At 47.8% G+C, this 16,090-nt stretch overlaps 1 long non-coding RNA gene across 1 annotated transcript in view; it reads right to left on the minus strand.

Annotated features, from left to right (window-relative positions):
- Positions 1 to 220: 220 nt before the first annotated feature.
- The window catches only part of LOC147635685 (uncharacterized), a 34,576-nt gene continuing 18,706 nt past the window's right edge, over positions 221 to 16,090 (minus strand). The window contains exons 2-7 of the long non-coding RNA XR_015266696.1: positions 3,073 to 3,109; positions 2,919 to 2,955; positions 2,095 to 2,131; positions 768 to 1,718; positions 547 to 676; positions 221 to 439 (exon numbers count right to left, since the gene is read on the minus strand). This is a non-coding gene — a long non-coding RNA (uncharacterized LOC147635685). The remainder of the gene's footprint in view (positions 440 to 546; positions 677 to 767; positions 1,719 to 2,094; positions 2,132 to 2,918; positions 2,956 to 3,072; positions 3,110 to 16,090) is intronic.

Raw genomic sequence — 16,090 nt, forward strand, 5'->3', positions numbered from 1 at the left:
CATAATAACATGCTTAATCAAACAAACACATAAACAAGCTAATATACATAATAATCACCATGACCAAGAGCCCATTTCGCTCTGATACTATGTTAACAATCTAGAAATGGGATTGATCATGGTGAAGGATATAGATTAAGCATAAGATTAAGGTGGATTAAACCACACTAAAACCTCCATGAGAGAGAGAGGGAGATTGCACACTCAACAATACTCTATTGCATATCTCAAGTGAACCATACAATGATATAGGCTTTCTAGCCTTATCCCACTTTACACATCATCATCCATGTGGCAACTCCTTTTCCACTCTTTTGGTCAACACTCACACACCATACAATATTACATGTGGCATTCCTATCTCACCACAATATCTTGCACCTCTAGGGTGCTTTCCCACACAACACAACACCACGATTATATCTCTCAACATTGGTCTCTACAAAAACCATACAAGACGCTTTTTTTGGTATACCAAAACAACGATCTAACATGACAAGGGAACGCAAGTATACAAATCATAAGGTTAAGGCTTGCCGCACTTACCATATCTGCAATGCGCCCCCAATTGAGGTTGGTGCCTTCTCGCTCAAGCTTCTCCAAAAGAAAGTATGTGTTATGGCGGGTGAGCAATGTCCTCCTCTTCTCCCGTTGCCGGCCGACCAACCACTTGATTCTAAAAGTACCAAAACAACAAGATAAGCGTTAATACTTACAAAGTAGACATAACATCAAATGAAACATACAAGATAAATGTTGATACTTACAAAGTAAACATGGAATGCGTCCCAACCGCCGCTTCCAAGGTGAGAGCTTCCTATGCTTTCCATTCGGGCTTTGGCCACATCCTCTTGTTGCTTGTAGCGTTGGGGATTTCAAGCATGCCTTTGCTTCTCCTCATTCCAATCCTCGGTGCTCATTTACCAAGGCTTCTCACGCCCTGCCTTCACTTTCCTAGTCACATCTCCCCACCAATGTTTCATGACGTCTACCATGTGGTCCTTTATCCACCTTATGGGAACGACATCACTACCGTCGGCTGGCTTGTACTCATCCTTGATTTGATTTATGACTCTTATCTTTCTTGTCTTTATCCAACTTTGGCCATAAAGTCATAAAGTCATTTGCAAAGACAATGTGGCAAAGCTCGCGGGATGTGGCTCTTCATCTCTTGCCCGACATTATCCAAAACCACATTGCCATTGACAATGGTGTAAAAGTTTTCTCCATCGACTAGTGTGGGCTGTGTCGAAACGTCGCGATGATCGCGAGCATGGAGTGCTTCTAGCGCTAGATGGAGAAGGATGCTCACGTGGAAACGTAGACCCATCCGTGCCCCCACTTGGACAACAGCCGCCTCCACCTCCACTACTCGAGCGTTGTCCTCTGCGGCGAGTGGACGAGCAACCTGAGGGAGGGATTCTAGCGGCTCTTTGTGGGGTTTCTACAGGTGAACTAGGGTTAGCGGTGGTGGTGTGCCCCCGATGGTGCAGCCGAAGTGTCCGCCCCTCTCCTAAAATATTGTTGTGTTATCGCTCTTTGCTCGGACATGGCTTGTGCTAAAAAACCCATAAATTAGTCAAGCGGCATGGCATATGGAGAGAAGGATGGAGAGTAAGCCGGTGTCTCATCTAGAGTGCGAGACATGTTTCTACACACACACACAAAGTCCACATGGAGAGTAAGCCGGTGTCTCATCTGAAGTGTGAGACATGTTTCTACATACACACAACAAAGTCCACATGGACACTTTAATAAAAGCATACACATGGATTATCCCTCAACATTCATTCATTTATGCATGAGACCTTATGCATAAAGCCTATGCGTAAAGCTATGCATAAGGCCTTATACATAAGGCCTTAAGCATGAGGCCTTACACATAAATCTATACATGAGGCTTATACATAAAGCACTATGCATAAGGCCTTAAGCATAAAACTATGCATGAGGCCTTATGCATAAAGCATGCATGAGGCTTATGCATAAAGCGTAAATGAGCATTATGCATAATGCTTATGCGCAAATCTACAAAACAAATCCCCAGCACCCAACGGTGCAATAATAATAGAGAAAAGATAGAAAAGCACTTACCTCTTTTTAGTGATGTTGAAAGAGAGGATTAAAGAACCTACAAAACCAACAAAAGGGTGAGGAAAGGATTAGTAATGCATACATACAAAAGCTTATGCAAGCTATGCTAAAGCTTATGCAAGCCTTATGCAAACTATGCCGCTATGCAAGCCTTATGCAAGCTATGCTAAAGCTTATGCAAACTATGCCGCTATGCAAGCCTTATGCAAACTATGCCGCTATGCAAGCCTTATGCAAGCTATGCTAAAGCTTATGCATAAAGCATGCATGAGGCCTTATGCATAAAGCTTATGCATAAAGCATTCTGCATGAGGCCTATGCATAAGGCACTATGCAAGCCACGCTATCCTAAACTAAACCGTACCCCAGCACTATGCATTAAGCATGCATGCATAAAGCTTAATGCATGCATAGATTAAGCTCTATGCATAGAGCTTAATGCATGCATAGAGCTCTATGCATACAGCTTAATACATGCATAGATTAAGCTCTATGCATTAAGCTCTATGCTTTAAGCTCTATTCATGCATAGATAGAGCTTCATGCATAGATAGAGCTTAATGCATGCATAGAGCTTAATGTATGCATAGATTAAGCTCTATACATAGAGCTTAATGCATACATAGAGCTTAATCTATGCATATATCTCTATGCATAGAGCTTAATCTATGCATTAAGCTATATGAATAGAGCTTAATGTATAGATTAAGCTCTATGATTAGAGCTCTATGCATAGAGGACCTACAAAACAAAACCCCTCTTTTTGGTAGATAAAAATAGAGGAAAGAGAGGATAAAAAGATAGGAAAGAGAGAAAAGCATTACCTCTTTTTGGTGATGTTGAAAGAGAAGATTAGAAGACCTACAAAACCAACAAAAGAGTGAGGAAAGGATTAGTAATGCATACATTACAAAAGCCCTAAGAACCTAATGCATACATACAAAATCGAAAAGAAAGGAAAGAGAGAAAAGAATTTACCTCTTTTTGGTGAAGTTGAAAGAGAGGATTATAAGACCTACAAAACACAACAAAAAGTTGAGAAAAGAATTAGTAATACAAAACCCTAAAAGTGTGAATAGCATGAATACACAAGGAGGTTTATCCTTCAACACACACACACCAATTTAACAACCAAGAGGAGAGGAGAGGGGACAGGAGGGGAGGGGAGGGAGGGCAAAGAAGGAGATAGGAGTGAGGGAAAAGGAGGCATACCTGGTGAGGAAGCAAGCAAAACACACGTGCATGAAAAAAAAACGCAAAAAAAAGAGAGGTTCTATTTCACTGTAAAAACTTGCGCCGTCGATATAAGCATCGAAATCAGAGTGGAAAAAAGTGTCAAAAAATACGTGGGAAAGAGAGTGGAAATAAGATTCGGAAAAAAATCTCACGCTCTTTCGACACTTTTTTTTACGATAGCTAATTTTCATTCAAATTCAAAATCTTTCCAAATCTTGCACATCCCCCGAGATATGAAATTACCTATCACCGACTACCACCCTTCACAAATACTTAAGGGAGGATTCCTCTCCAAAAATAAGCATTCGTTCCCATTTTGCAAATCAATATGGAAACCGTGGGGAAGAGAAATATAGATGAGGAGGGTCACCATGCCAAGAGGGTTAAAGAACTCAAGGTAGGTGATAAAACTGTAAGTTTGAAACTTATCATGGTGATTATGATACGAGTAAGGCAATGGCTTTCATAGCCCAATTTTATATTGCCTTCAGTAATGAAGAGTTCTCTCAGAAGTCCAAGATTCGTCATGCGAGCATGTTTCTAAAGGGCTCCACCTAGAAGAGTGTCTAAGAAACAATTCTTGTATTGATTGAGAATACCCAAACTATCATTAGTCAATAAATCCGCAAACACATTACTATGTCCAATACCATCACATACAAAAAAGTACGAACAAAGAGACTTTTCCATTGCTTTCTGAATTTAAATGTGACTTACAGAGCTCCCCATATTGCCGATCTGCCCGCCATCCTGCCTTCGCACCTCTGCACCTCCCTCTTCTCTAATCATTGCTGCCCACTCTCCTACGCTTCCAAGCCCCCCTCCAGCCCAGCTGCTCCCTCTCTCCTGCACTTCCAGCCCCCCCTCCATTATGCTCACTCTTGGCACACTCCAACCCTCCTGCCCGCCATCCATTCCCCTCTCTAATGCGCATCCCCCCCCTTCCTTTCTCCTTGTTGCCCGCCTCCCTCCTGTGCATGTCCTGCCTCCCTCTATCTCTTTCCTCCTCCCTCCCTCTTGCCCTCTTCTCAACCCATCCTCCTGCCCCTCCCTCTCCCGCTTCCTTTCCTGCATCACCGTATGGAAAAATCTTAGTGTGTTCAAGTCGGCCATTCCGTGCTTCTGATTGGCATTATGGCCTCCACCAAAGCCAATCCCTCTTCCCCCCATTGACCAGGCAAACTATCAACTTCTCCCAAGACGAGCTCCAAGTCCTTCAGCGTGATATGAAACAGAAAATACAGCAAACCCTTAATGGCCGGATATATGGCTCACATCCTACCCGCTCTCAGGTACAGGATTGTCTTCTAGCAACTCTCCCCACTGAGCTAACTGAGCATTTCCAGGATACTCGTCCACTTAGTAGAGGCTTGTTGAGCTCCATAGGTGCTACTTTCGGTCAAGTTTTAGAGGTCCCAGCCCTCCCAATGTCACTTGCACACCCGTGCCATGGAATAATCTCAGTATATTGTCACATGCATCCCACACTTGGATGCCACGTAGACATATCTAAACAAGATGGTGCACGACCTCGTGTGGAAATTGGTCCCATGTGAGCCCAGTCCGAGACGAGTCAGCCAGGGTTCCACTCTACGCGTCCGAGGTCAGGTGTGCATTGTCCTGCACATTGTTGGGGTAAAGGCGTTATGCCCACCCTTATAGTGTGTACAAGCCCATAAGTTATAGTACATAGTACACTTAGTACTTTTAATGTACTAAGTGCACTATGTGTACTAGTGCAATATACATGTGTGATAGGGGAGTCACACACTCATGCCTCATGAGTTGACTTATCCCCACAACTCTCTCTCTCTCCCTTGTTTCTCTGTGTATGTCTCCCACACAAGTGAAACCCTAACTGTTGCCCTCAGTTCTCCCAGGCGAAGGTGGAGAAGATAGCGTAGAGCTATCAAGCGAAGAGAGCTGTCGACTTCAGGCGTGTAGAAGGCAAACACGAGCGAAGCGCACAGCGCTAGGCGAAACATAGGCGGCGTTATGTGTCCCTGGCGCGAGCACTCGTAGTGCGAAGGGGAGGCAGGCGAGCGAAGGCTCCGTTCCAATTCAATCCATCGTCTCCCTTCCGTGAGGCAAACGCGGGGAGCTGCGCGTAGACTATTTGCCGGACTGCACGCTGGATTGAATTGACGGGCAATATCACTCGCGAGTTGCTTTGTGTGCTGGTCCTTGTGTGCTGAGCGCAGTCTGTGCGCCTAGTGCCCAAACAGGGCCCACGCCTTCGACCAGCTCTTACCAGCGCCGTCTAATTCCTTGTGCTTGACCGTGAAGTGGCAACTCGACCACCTCTCTGCACAGTTGCTGCAAACAGGAGAAGCATTAGGATTTGAAGAACTAGGGATAGCCACTGGGGTCTATGTGGGAGCTGGACTCACCACGGAAGCTGTGGAGGCTGAGGTAGTCTTCTTAGGACTACACTCCAAAGTGTGTCCTTTTGTATGACAAAAGAAACACCTACCCTCCTTGTACTGAGCAATCTCCTCAGCACTCAACTTGCCACCAGTCTTGCCTGCCTCCGCTTTCTGGTCTGGAGTAAGTTTGGACGCACTCGTCGAGTTCTTGGAGCCAGAGACTCCCGTGCTTAGGCTTGCCACCATTGTGCTTCATTTCAGCACTCTACGCAAGCGAGAGTGCATCTTCGAAGGTGGCTGGCCTAAACATACGTACCTCCCACTGGATTTGCGTGTCAAGGCCATACAAAAGTTGCCCTTTCTTGTCCGTATCAAATAAGCCTAATTGCAAACATAAGGTCGAAAGTCTATTGGCAAACTAAAGGACTGGTTGCACGTTCTGATGCGCTCCTCTAAACTCGTCTTCGAGTCGCTCAAGGTAATGGGGCGGTAGAAACTGCTGCTTAAGACACGGACAAACATGCCCCAAACATAAGCTGCCATACCTAATCTGGTGTGGGCATGAGCCCATCGGGTCCACCAAGGAATGGCCTCGCCCTCCAAGTACCAACTGGCTAAGATCACTCTGTCAGTATCGTTCTTTCTAACTGCGGCAAAGTAAGCTTCAAATTGATGCAACCATGAATAAAGAGTTGTAGTGTCAAGTTTACCATTATACTTACTGAATTCATTTTCTCAAGAAAATGATTTAAGGAAGCCGCTGGTGTCAATCGTGCGTCCAAAGCCGCAAGGTAACGCTCATGTTCCACGCGTCGCATGGCTTCGTCTTCGCGTTTTCGGATCTCCAATGCACGCATCTGAAACTCAAACATCGAACTCAGCTGCAATCGTCACCCTTCGAGAGGGTCCCTGTGCAAAGGATCTGGAATCTAGGATACAGAAGGAGATGGAGGAGGAGATGGAAAACGCGGCGCTGGAGAACGGGTGCGTTCTTCCAGAGCCAGTATCTGCGCCTTTTGCTCTTCCAACTTGGTACTCTAGTCTGCGATTCCTCGCATCATCTGTTGGAACATCTCTTTAACACTCATGCCTGATGCCCTCGCTGGGCTGCCTGGTGCACTTTGGTCCCAAGGTTCTTGGTCTCTCTCGTCGTCAAAGCTCGCCATAGCAAGAAAATGCACCTCCTTTCCGGAGCGCAATCTGACCATCCACTGTGTGTGAGAGACTTCCGGAGGCTTCCGGAGGCTGAAAACCAAATGTCCTTCGAGGGACAGGAGTCACTCCGAAAAGGGTGGTCCACCAGAGTCTGAAAACCAACCACACGAGCGAGAAAAAATTTCTGGTTTCTTGTTGAATCTTTACACTTGAAGTAGGCTCTGATACCACTGTAACATGCGGAAGCTTCGGGGGAGATCGGTAACTTCAATGCTGAGAAATCAGCACACTTGTCACAACGAAATTAACGCACAAAACTCAATGTAGATGTGCAGAAAAAGAGAGAGAGAGAGAGAGAGAGAGAGAGAAATGAAATGAAATGAAATGTTATATTAACGTCTTCAAAAGGCCATAATGACCTATGAGACCAAAAGTTACATCATGGTGGATCTGATACAATGTCTGGATAAAAAAACCCAGAAAATGAAAAATAAAGATGATACTACTGGCACCTAGAAAATGAAACTGGAACTGGAAGGTACACTATGGAGGTACCTCCATCTCATAATATGTGCCGTATCGGAGAAGAGGGAGGGAGAAGAGGACACACTATTGGGTCCCGAATACCCTCTGTAGGGCCCCCACCACGGATGGTGTATTTTCTTTTATTAGAATGATGCAAAACTGAAATAAAAGACTGAACCTGAACCGTCTTAGCTGAGGAGAATCCTCTGCCCTTGACCTTCAATCCTTCACCCCTTTGCGTTAGCTGGTTGTCCTAGCCCTTTGATTGGCTTCAGCACTTGGTGAAATATGAGATGAGTGAACTAAATTATGCCCTGTGTATTTATACCCCTCACATATGCTGGTCGGCTGGTTTTACCTCAGTCGGCTGACTGAAAATAGCCCCACGATTGCATAAATAGCATTAAACGCTGGAAAATTCATGCGCATTCACACCCGGCTGTCTGGGCGAGCATGCGATTCTGTTATGGGCTGCTGGGCAGCCTGTGTGTGCTGCCCCACACCTGACCGACAGCCCTATGAGGGCTGGATACCCTGTCGGCTGCCTGTCTAGGGGCCCTAGGGTTGGCCTACATCCCTTCCAGCCCAAGCTAGGGCAAGTGGGCACAACATGGGGCCCTCCTGGCCCCTTGGGGTGGTTCTAAACCTCCCCATGTCCACTACGTGAGTCTTAGGCTTGGCTCTGGGGTAGCCCTTGTTAGAAGTCATCTCCTGTCTATTTGTATACACCAGGGCCTCTGTTGTGGGTGTGCCCGCCCGTATATCATTTTTCCACACTCCCCGTATTTTTTCCCTATTTTTCCCATTTTTTTCCTAGTGGCTGGAGGGCTGCCAGGTGATGCCAGGACCACACTGAGGCTGGCCGACTGCATCTGGAGCAGTCGTGGGCTATCTGTGTGCTGGCCGACCTGATCTGAGCAGATGTGGGGACCAGATGCTGGCCGACTGCTGTTTTTCAGCAGTCGTGGACATTTCATGAGTCGTGGGCCTCTTCCAGAGCTGGCCGACTGCCCTCATGGGCTTGTATATATTCCCCCCCATCCTCCTCCACTTTCTCATTCAGTTTTCTCCGGGATCTTGTGTATAGAGAAGAGTTTACACACATCTCTCAGTGTTTCTTGTGCTGATTATTTTCTGCAGTCTACTTGCTCTTGTCTACCCAAGTTTGGATATCATTTCCGCTGCATATTCTGACATGGTATCAGAGCCCTAGGCTCTAGCAGATCTTGGGCGTTTTTCTGAGCAAGAGGGGGAGCAACAGGTTGCTGATCGGTGGACTGTTTCGGGCTGAACGGGAAGTGAAGGTGCAAGAGGAAGGCGGGCAGAAGGGCTGGACAGCCACTTGCATATTTTCTGATTTTCAGATTTTTCCCACCCACCCACCCTTTCAGGTTACTCTCCGAGATGGCGGATTTACTCGAGATGGCAGAGAAGCACGTGAAGATTCCGACTCTTCCCACGTTCCCAGTGGATCGGCAATTGGACGGGTCCAATTATGGCATCTGGAAGGTCATGATGGAGTCAGTTCTGGAGTCATATGATCTTGCTGATTTTATTATCAAAGGGGTGCCAAGGCCGGAAGCTGAGGAAGGGGAGGTTTTATCAGCGAGGAAGGACCGAGAGGCACAGGCACAAATGTGGGACCGTGTCAACGCCAGGGTCCGGTCATTTATATTCCTCAATTGCACACCACAGGTGATCAACCATGTGAAGCACATGACGCTGGCGAGAGGCATATGGGAGCACTTGGCTTCTTTGTACAACAGGGTGTCACCCATGAAGCGGATATCCTTGGAAGTGCAGATGCGGGTTATGAACCCTGCAAAGTCTTCGACGATGCGGGAACACATTAACAAGCTGCAGGCCCTTCAGCAGGAAGTCCTTCAAGCTGGGAAAGAGATATCGTCCGAAGATATGGCCATTACGTTACTTTCCCACTTGCCTGGTCAGTATTCCGCTTTCTATTCCTCGTTGATCACGAGTGGCAGGCTCAGCACCATTACTTGGGAGGAGCTTGTGCCAATGGTCTTGGACCAGGAGGAACGTTTCACGAACCCTCCTCACGGCGGAGGTTCGGAGGCCTTAACTGGCCAACGGTCGAAAGGCCGTAATACCAACAAGGGCAAAGGGAAGGCTTCATCAGATAAGTCTTCCGAGAAGAAGCCTGATCCAGAACGAGAGAAGCTGAAGGCCGAAAGATCGTGTAATGATTGTGGCGAGAAAGGCCACTACTGGAGGAAGTGCCCTAAGCGGACAGGGAAGAGTGCTGAGTCCTCAGCCTCAGCTGCGAAGACTCCGGCATTTGTGCACTTGAAGATGGTGGACTCCGATGATTCATCGTCTTCGAGCGAGGAGGCAGTTGGCTTCACCGCAAAGGATACTCGGGAATGGATTCTCGACAGTGGTGCTTCCAGGCACATGACTCCATCCCGTGACTTCTTCTTGGATCTGAAGCGGCAGTCAGGTCGTATCTTTATTGGTGATAACTCCACTATTCCGATTCATAGTGAGGGCCGGATGGAGATCATTCCCGACGGCAAGGGGGGCAAGCATGCTTCCCGTGTTCTTTATGTCCCTGCTCTGGGCTTTCATCTTTTGTCAGTGCATGAGGTATGCAAGACTGGCTTTCGGGTGGAATTTGAGGAGCATTCAGTTGCTCTAAGGGACCGTGAGACAGGCAAAGTTGTTTGGGAAGGCGGTGTGGAGAACGGTATCTACAAACTCTCTGCACTCTCCTCACTGACAGGCTCTCAGGTCGGAGATTTGTGGCACTTTCGTTTTGGCCACTTAAATGTGGATGCTTTGCGGCGCGCCTTCCGGGACCAGATGGTGGTTGGCTTGCCAGATGTTGGTAGTAGGCAAGGACGCTGCAGTTCTTGCATACGTGGTAAGCAGCACAGGGAATCCTTTCCGAAGCAGGCTTCTAGGCGGGCTTCGAAACCTTTGGAGTTGATTCACACTGACTTGTGTGGACCACAGCAGATACCATCCTTGGGAGGATCTCTCTACTTCATGCTGCTTGTTGATGATTGTACCAGATTCACGTGGGTCTACTTTCTTTCACAGAAGGACCAGGCTTTTGCTCGGTTCAAGGATTGGCACGTGATGGTGGAGAAAGAGTCTGGATTTCAGGTCAAGACTCTCAGGGCTGACAAAGGAGGGGAATTCTCCTCGACTGTATTCTTTCGGTTTTGTGCAGATCATGGCATCAAGAGGGAATTGGCCAATACCGGATCGCCTTCGGAGAATGGAGTTGTTGAACGTAAGAACAGGACAGTGGTGGAGATGGCGAGGACCATGCTGGAGCATCGAGATCTTCCTCGTCCACTGTGGGGTGAGGCTGTGGCGACAGCTGTCCATACCATTAACCGCTCTCCGACGACTTCTGTACCCCATATGACTCCATTTGAGGCATATTTTGGCAGAAAACCCGATGTCTCGCACTTCCGTGTCTTTGGGAGTGACGCGTATGTACATATTCCGAAGAAGCAGAGGGGGAAGCTTGACTCCAAGTCCCGCAAGCTGGTATTTGTGGGGTATAACTCTCTTTCCAAGGGATACAGGTTGTATGATCCAGACAGGAACGAGATTGTTGTCAGCCGGGATGTGGTCTTTGACGAGCATGTTCCAGCATCCACTGTCGAGGAGCCGCCACTTCTTGGAGATCCAGAGTCAGATGATGATTCCCAGTCTATCACTCCAGTTGATCCACCTCAGTCATCACAGGAGGTTGAGCCCGAAGCTGGAGTTGAGCCCCCGCGACCACAGGAGGCTCCACGATCTGTTCGAGTACCTAGGTGGTTGATGGACACCCTTCGGGAGTCAGGTGTCACGGAAGTACCCTCCGAGTGGACCACAGAGGACGGCCCTCGAAGATCACATCGAGTTCGAGATAAAAGCAACACGGCGGAGCTTCTTCAGGTGAACTATGCTCTTATGTCTCGTATCATGCGGGATAAAGAGCCCACTTCCGTAAAGGAAGCCCTTTCACAGGATACTTGGAGGGAAGCCATGCAGGTGGAACTTGACGCCATCGAGAAGAACAACACTTGGGAGTTGGTACCGAGGCCGTCGAAGCGGTCAGTCATTGGTGTCAAATGGGTCTTTAAGACCAAGTACGCGGCTGATGGGTCGGTGGACAAACACAAAGCCAGGCTCGTGGCTAAGGGTTATGCTCAGCGGCCAGGCATCGACTACGAGGATACCTTTGCACCGACAGCGCGGATGACCACGATTCGGACCGTTCTTGCCCTTGCTTCTTCTCAGAGGTGGCCCGTGTACCAGATGGATGTAAAATCGGCGTTCCTTAATGGTGACCTGCAGGAGGAGGTGTACGTTGAGCAGCCTCCAGGCTTCATTGTTCCAGGATCGGAAGGGATGGTTTACAGGTTACGTAAGGCCTTGTATGGTCTTAAGCAGGCTCCGCGGGCTTGGAATCAGAAGATTGATTCCTTCTTTATTCGGACTGGATTCCAGAGATCGGTTGCAGATCCAAACCTGTATCTCTTTCGGGAACGCGGCTTGGTCACACTCATCATCCTTTATGTGGATGATCTCATTCTCACCGGCGGTCATGTGGAGCACATTGGAGTGACGAAGGCTGCCTTGTCAAAGGAGTTTGAGATGACCGACTTAGGCTTACTCCACTTCTTCTTGGGATTGGAGATCTGGCAGACCCAGAGGGGGTTTTTCGTCTCTCAGCAGCGGTATGTTCATGAGTTGCTTGAGGCCTTTGGGATGGAGAACTGCAAGCCTATTACTTCGCCGATGGACCCGAACACAAAGTTAACCGTTACAGATCCTTGTGAGCCAGTTGATGCCTCGCAGTACCGGAAGCTGGTTGGTTCATTGATCTGGTTGCTGAACACCAGATTGGACTTGAGCTTCTCCGTGGGGCTGTTGAGCTCTTTTATGCAGACGCCATTGAAGACTCATTGGGACGCAGGATTGCGGATCTTGCGGTATCTGCAGAGTACGAAGGATCTGGGACTCTTTTACACAGGAGGGAATGGAGTCAAGCTCCAAGGTTGGAGTGACTCAGATTGGGGAGGAGATCCAGACACGAGGAGATCTACTTCAGGATACACTTTTACCCTCGGCTCAGGAGCGGTTTCTTGGAGCAGCAAGAAGCAGCCGACTATTGCCCTTTCTTCGACAGAGGCAGAGTATCGGGCTGCTTGTGGTGCTGCTTGTGAGGTTGTATGGCTGCGGAGGCTGCTTGGCGAGATGGGGTTTCCACAGAGGGAGCCCACAGTCATCCAGTGTGATAACCAGAGTTGTATAGCTATTGCTCGGAACCCGGTTTTCCATGCCCGGACCAAGCATATAGAGATACAGTATCACTTTGTTCGTGAGAAGATCTTGGCTGGTGACATCTTGCTACTTTATTGTTCGACGGAGGACAATGCGGCGGACCTCTTCACGAAGTCTCTACCTCAGGCTACGCTCAGGCGGCACTCCAGCTCCCTGGGGTTGGTTACACAGCCAGGAGCTGAGAGGGGGTGTTAGAAGTCATCTCCTGTCTATTTGTATACACCAGGGCCTCTGTTGTGGGTGTGCCCGCCCGTATATCATTTTTCCACACTCCCCGTATTTTTTCCCTATTTTTCCCATTTTTTTCCTAGTGGCTGGAGGGCTGCCAGGTGATGCCAGGACCACACTGAGGCTGGCCGACTGCATCTGGAGCAGTCGTGGGCTATCTGTGTGCTGGCCGACCTGATCTGAGCAGATGTGGGGACCAGATGCTGGCCGACTGCTGTTTTTCAGCAGTCGTGGACATTTCATGAGTCGTGGGCCTCTTCCAGAGCTGGCCGACTGCCCTCATGGGCTTGTATATATTCCCCCCCATCCTCCTCCACTTTCTCATTCAGTTTTCTCCGGGATCTTGTGTATAGAGAAGAGTTTACACACATCTCTCAGTGTTTCTTGTGCTGATTATTTTCTGCAGTCTACTTGCTCTTGTCTACCCAAGTTTGGATATCATTTCCGCTGCATATTCTGACAGCCCTATGGGCTGACCCCTATTCTACATGCAAACTTACGTGTCTACACAGAGGTTTGGCATCGAGTATCATACCACATATACAAAACCACTAACATCATTCCAGAGGGAGACTCACAGTGCGGACTGGCATTCTTTCATGTGCAGGACAATGCACACCTGACCTCGGACGACTGGAGTGGAACCCTGGCTGACTCGTCCCGGACTGGGCGGGCTTACATGGGACCAGTTTTCCACCCGAGGTCCTCCACCTTCTTTACAAATATGTCTACGTGGCATCCAAGTGCAGGATACACGTGACAGTGACCTGGCACCGCAAAGACCGAGAAATCACATCATAGTCCGGAGGAAGCTTGGTGAGGATAAGAGCAGCCAGCTGAGAAGAGGACAAAGCAGCACCCATAGCCAGTAACTAGTCATGGATAACCTTGGCCTTCATGAGAAAAGATTGCATGGAATCGTTTTCAGGGAATAACAAACTGTAGAGCTGCCCGTGTAAGGTAACTGCCCTCATCGATGAATCTCGAGCAAAGAGATCCTCCAATCTTGACCATACTTGATGAGCACTGGTGAGAGTTTGCACTACCGGTGAGACCTCTTTTGTGATGGTCTGCACAAGCACAAAATGCGCCTTCGAGTCCCGATTCTCCCAGTCTTGTAATTCAACAACAAATTCATCCTCCTTATCTTGAGTCCACCGCCTAGAGTTTTGAGGACGCTCGGGCTTCCTTTCAGTGCCCTGAACAATGTCCCACAAACCCTTGTAGATGAACCAAATCCGCATCTGAAGCTTCCAATGAGCGTAGTTGGGTCCTTTCAACTTGTCATCCTTGTTCATACAAGGAGGAGCCATATCCACAGCAACAAAGAACAAATCTCAGCTCTCAAGTGCTTTCCAACGAAGCGAGGTACCAGGAACAATCAGCCCCCTCTCAAACCTGAGAGAGGAGGAGGCTGGACAGCAGCAAAACAGTCCAAGAAACCATTGGGAACCTCCTACCAAAAGGGCGGAGACTCGTGGAGGAAGAAGGAAATGTACAACCACTTGTCTGGCAACTCTACATGCAAGAGAACTCACCAAATCTAATGCCAGAGCAGAATTTGCAGCCAAAACTCCAACGCTTGCCTCTGTAGAAGAAAATGCAGCCAAAAAACCAGTCCGGCTTGCCTCTGTAGGAGAAAACGCAGCCACCAAAACTGGCCAGCAGCAAACAGCAAGCTGGCTGGACCTAAAAACGCAGCACAGTTGGGAAACGCAGCCACTTCTTGTCACAGATCTGCAACCGAGAGAGAGAGATGGAGAAAAACGCACAGCAAAGGAGGGAAAGGTGGGCAGATTTGCAAAGTTTGGAGCAGCCTGGACCTAAGCAAATGATACCATGAAGGAGATAGCACAGGCGGAAGCATAAACAGTAAACATATGAGAGAGTGCAAAGGAGATTGAGAGAGTTTGGACAAGATCACCTTTTATAACAGCAGTAAAGCTTTACAATGGCAATGGCCAGCTGAGTGTTGAACTATGTGCAAGGGAAATGGATGATTAAGTGAATAATTGGGAATTCCTTATATAGTGCAGTAGGGACCTGACCGACTGCCTCTAGGGCTGGCCAATTGACCCTAGACAAAATAAATAGGAGAAAATAGATAAAATACCAAATAAATGGTAGATCCCCAAAACGCTGAGCTGCACAAATTCTAACACAAATGGCCAAACCGAGCATGCCAAAGAGCTAAAGAAGAACCAGAAGAAAGCAAAGCGGTCAACTTGTACAAACCACTATCTTGGACTCCCTGAGCCAAGATGCTACCAGTCTCCTTATCTCACGAATGGTAATCTCATAACGAGAGAAGATCACCTCCGCACCCTGAGCTGTAAGAGCACTCACTAACAAAAGGTTAAATGCCAAATCTGGAATGTACAGAACGTCAGAGAAGTAACTCTTGTCCTCGAAGGAGTGGAAGATGGGGATGGTGCCATGGCACAGAAGAAGAATCACCCCAAGTGATCTCACCTGTCCTGGCAGTGAAGTCCTTGAACCAATCTCGATGGGGTGTCATGTGAGCAATAGCACCGCTATATCCACAATCCACGACCGCGACTGAGAAGTCACAAGAACAAGTACACGATGAGTACCTACTAATAGAAGAATACCATCATCCTTCTTGGTCTGAGACATCGTTGTAGAGGAAGAGTTCTTTGCTTCTTCATCAAGCTTCTGTGACATTGGGACAATTTATGACCCTTCTTGTCACAATAATGACACTCAATGTCCTTGTTTTTAGAAGATCTATTTTTGTCTGTCTTTATCCTTGTCGTTATCCTTGGAGTTCTTGTCAGAAACTCCCTTTCCCTTTCTTCTATTGATTCTTCCCTTTATCTTGTGCAGCCAAAGCTACATCAGAACCACCAGAGGTGCCAGTGCACTCCTCAAAGCGAGACTCAATCTACATAATGGAGGGGATAACTTCCTCCCATGTAACTGAAACAGGACAAGGAGAAGAAACAAGAGTTTGAAAATAAGCATCAAACCTCTCTGGAAGCTTGGAGAGAAGCTGAATAGCCATATCCTCTATAGAGATATCCTTGCCACACACAACAAGCTCGTCCCGGAGATCTTTCATCTTCAAGATGAAAGCAAAAAAAGATGGAAAGGCAGAAGCTGACAAGTTCATAAGCTGCTTTTCCAAAGCCAAAATCCGTCCCGAAGACTTA

Source organism: Cibotium barometz, chromosome 9 (genome assembly GCF_041138505.1).
Source record: "Cibotium barometz isolate CiBa-2024 chromosome 9, ASM4113850v1, whole genome shotgun sequence".
In the NCBI taxonomy this organism is placed as follows: Eukaryota; Viridiplantae; Streptophyta; class Polypodiopsida; order Cyatheales; family Cibotiaceae; genus Cibotium; species Cibotium barometz.